The sequence below is a fragment of the Dasypus novemcinctus genome, chromosome 18 (assembly GCF_030445035.2).
Source record: "Dasypus novemcinctus isolate mDasNov1 chromosome 18, mDasNov1.1.hap2, whole genome shotgun sequence".
Lineage (NCBI taxonomy): Eukaryota > Metazoa > Chordata > Mammalia > Cingulata > Dasypodidae > Dasypus > Dasypus novemcinctus.
The window spans coordinates 23,995,815-24,000,020 of NC_080690.1; positions in this window are offsets into that span (position 1 = coordinate 23,995,815).

Consider the following 4,206-nt stretch of genomic DNA (forward strand, 5'->3'; position numbering starts at 1 on the left):
ACAGAGGCCTGATGTCAGTTCTTCAAACAGAAGCAAAAGGCAGACAGTCCAGGGCTCCTGTCACTTGAATCAACCAGAACGCTACTCTTGTTCATTTATTTGCTTCCAGTGCTGAGACAACATTCAGGTCATGCACACACTTGGCTCCTGAGCTGACATTTCCTGCTCTCTTGGGCGGCTGCCAGCCCATCTTCCTGAGGCACGGTAGCTTCAGCCGGGGTCCACGCCCCCCACGACTCTCCTCTCCTCCCCTTCTGCGGGCTGGACCCCCTTCCTGGAACGCTCTCTTTCAGCCTGCGCTCTTTCTAGGACCTTCTCTGTGACTTCTCCGGAGCCTCTGCAACCCCTCTCTGCCCTGAGATCCCACAGAACGCCCAGCCCTGGCCCACCCCGGCCCTGGTGGCTGCGTCATCTCAGTCCCCCCCATGGTCTTGGTCCTGCCTCCCCTTGGGGTGGCCGACTTCTGGCATCAGGCCCTGTTCTCAGGGCTGATCTCTGAGCGCGCCTGATGCAGCAAGCTCAGCGCTTTTCAGCCATTAACGCAAAGCAGGCGCCCATCTCCTGGTCATCTGCAAGAGGGGAAGAGGCTCGTCCGTCTCGTGGCAGGAGGGAGCAGAGGGAGGGTTTGGACACAGGCCCCGTGCTCTGAAACCCTCCCGGAGTCCCCCTGCCCTTCCCCACTGCACGGTGCTAGGCTCACGGGAGCCCGAGGAGGCTGCCTGGAGCTGGTGGCAAGTGCGAGTAATGGCCTTGACGAGGAAATGCGTCTGATGGCATCAAGTGAGTTTAGCCACGTCTGGACTGGAGCCGCTGCTGCTCCCCGTTGTTGGGGGTGGGAGGGGTGTCTCTGTGCAAAACCCACCTCTGGTTACATGGGCGCTCACGTCTGTGCCTGGAATGCTGCCCCCTTATACCTGAATGCACAGCATTTATTTATTTTTCCTTTGCTTTGTTGCCCAAAGGATTTGAGGTGACCTAGAGGAAAGCATTCAACAAGCCATAATAAAATATAAATAAGAACAAGGGAAGACGCTGCTCACATTATAATACTTTAGTCCCTGCACCAGGAAATCAGACTTTCCTCACTTCAGTTCACAAAGATCTTGCACCTGTCAGATTTTTTTTTTTTAAAGTGAAAACACGCAGTGCTTTGTGACCTCTGGGGTTTCACTGTAAAGACTCACGGCTTGCCCTGCTCTCTTGTGCACCTACTATGAGCAGACGAGTGTCCTTAAATCGCTAATTTGAAAGACCCGTGTCGCCGTCGGCCCTCGTGCGTGCTGTCATCTGCTGCTCTCCATCAGCCTCCTTCTGCCAGCGAGGTGGCTCTGCCCTCTTGCCATGAGCTGTGGCTTGCCAGGCACGAGGAGGATGTCATCACAAGAGGCCATGTCTCGACCGGCAGCAGGAGCAGGGGCCCTGGCTGGGAGAGTCTGCCCCGGCCCAGAGGCCGACTCTGAACGGCCTCCTCTTCCTCCTCAGGAGCAGCAGCTGCACGTGCCTCTGGTCTGCGGCAGTACGAGGGCGCCGGCCACCCCCAGGGCCCCAAGGTGTTGCAGAGCAGCCCACCTCTCCCACGGCTCTCCTTGCCACGAGCAAACAGCGTCCTGGGGTGGAGTTTGCGAGCCCCAGGTTCTGTGGAACCCAGGGAAGCTTTGGTGAGGACGCTGGTTTTGCTTGCTGAGAGCCCAGAAGGAAGTTTCCTTTCTCTCACCCGCGTGACCTGCAGCCCTGCTTGTGCCCAGCAGACGTGAACACAGCAGGAGAGGCTGAGTTTGCACGTGATGGCGAGCTGTTTGACAGGCACAGGAAGACCTTTTTTTAAAGATTTATTTTTTATTTATTTCTCTTCCCCCCCACCCCAGTTGTCTGCTCTCCGTGTACATTCACTGTGTGTTCTTCTGTGTCCACTTGTATTCTTGTCAGCAGCACCGGGAATCTGTGTTTCTTTTTGTTGCATCATCTTGCTGTGTCAGCTTTCCGTGTGTGCGGCGCCATTCCTGGGCAGGCTGCACTTTCCTTCGCGCTGGGCGGCTCCTTACGGGGCGCACTCCTTGCATGTGGGGCTCCCCTACGCAGGGGACACCCCTGCGTGGCCTGGCACTCCTCGTGCGCATAGGCACTGCACGTGGGCCAGCTCATCACACTGGTCAGGAGGCCCTGGGCTTGAACCCGGGACCTCCCTTGTGGTAGGCGGGTGCTCTATCAGTTGGGCCAAATCTGCTTCCCCAGAGGAGTTTTAAATGTGAGTCTTTGATGGCGGGGGTCCAGGGGTACTGCCCGGTGCCTAATCCACGCATGGGTCCTGCCACTCCCCTGTTCCACACCCTTCCAGGTCACCCCACTTGAAGTCCTGGCCTTCAAGGCCCTCTGTGAGCTGATCCTGCCCACACCCCCAGCCTCACCTCTCTCGGCCTTTTTCAAACTCCTCATTTCCACTCCCGCTTCCTTCTTGCCTCATTCAAACTCTCTCTCCCCACCCCTCTTCACTCACTTGGTTCCTGCTCATCCTTTGATGCTCAGTTCAGGCTATGCTTCCTCCAGGAAGCCCTCCCCGACTCCTTTCTGAACCCACAGGCCCTGTGCTCCCCATCACTGTGCATTTCATGCTTGGCTATTGACGAGGTTGCTGTCAGCAACTCAGGGGCAGGGGCAGCTGTGCCCTATTCCCTCTGACCCGGGGTCCTGGCCAGTGCTAGCACTTAATAGGTGCTGTGAATCATTTCTGTATGCATGAATGATTGAGTGAATTAACGAAGGCCTTTATTTCCTCCTCGCAAGCTGCTCACTTCCCTGACCCGCGGAGGAACTTGCACACTTTATGTGGCCACCAGAGATTCTGGAACTAGGATTTTACTGCTTAGATTCACACATATTTCTATTTGGCATGCCTTTTTCTGACTGTTCTGTCCCACCGCCTGGTGCACAGAAGCACCCTACTTTTCTGCATGTGAGTCCACCCACTCTAATGCTCGAGACCCTCTAGTACTTCCATAGGAGGACTTTTCATCTTCTCTGGGCACAGCCATTTCAGAAGCGCGAGTCAAAGCTTCCTGCGGGTAAGCTGCAGTGGCTTTGATGCCTCTGTTTGCTCTGCAGGGGGAGACAGTCCTGGCTCACCGAGGTGGCCTGAGGACGGGGAGGGCAGGACTGCCCGTGGGCCCCTGGGAGGTGGGGAGGGCAGCGGGGCCTGTCTGCAGGGAGCAGACGTGCCTCAGTCCCAGGCTCCCCCCTCTGCACCTGCTGGACAGCAGGCTCTGCCTGCTAGAGAGAATGCTGTGATTTCTGCACACACCCCATCTTCAGGGTCTCCACACCCCTTCCCCAGAGGCTGGGAATGTCCCCCAGCTGGATTCCTCACTGGGAACTGCCCTCAGCAAAAAAAAAAAAAAAAAAAAAGTCTCAGGTTTAGCGGTCAGATGACCTGGTGCTTCTTCCTCGAGGAAGTGACAGCAAGGGCGCGGGAGTAAGCAGAGGGGCGGAAATATGAGGGGGAGGCCCCTCTCAACAAATGCCTCTTGGCTCTGCTGCTGCCTGTTCCTTCCCTCCACAGTGTCCGTGGGACATCTTGGCCACCTCGGTTGCTCCTTAAGTAGCTCTCCTGCTGGGCCTTCTCCATCTAGTGGCAAGCCTCCTCTCCCCAGAATGACTGCAGCTGCCCCTTCTGTCACGTCTTCGACCAACACATCTGGCTGACCAGCAGTGGGGTGGTGGTGGGGAGAGGGGTCTTGTCCATTGCTCAACTCGGAGACTGTTCACTGGGGCCATTTCTTCCCTTCACCAGCAAGGACAGGACCCCTAGAAATCAGTGGCACCTGGTAGAAGGGAGGGTGACATGTAGCAAGCAGTACCTATCGCCAGCATCTCACCAGGTACAATGCACACGGGAACTCCTTTCTTCCTCCCTGGGACACCTGGTTTGCAGATCAAGAAATGAGGGGCAGAGGGTTTAAATGGCATGTCCAATGTCACCCAGGTGACTGGTGGCAGAGCCAGAGCTAGAACTCAGATCTGCCCAGCTCTGAGTCTGCTTTCCCTCAGACATCTAGGCAAGTTCAATATTCACCAGGTGTTAAGGACTCAACACCAGGTCTCAGGCGAGAGACCTGCCTCCATCCAATGGCAGTGATCACTACTGACGTTTATTGAGGGTTTACAACGTGCCACGTGCGACGGTTGGTGCTTTGCACACATTTACTCTTCGCT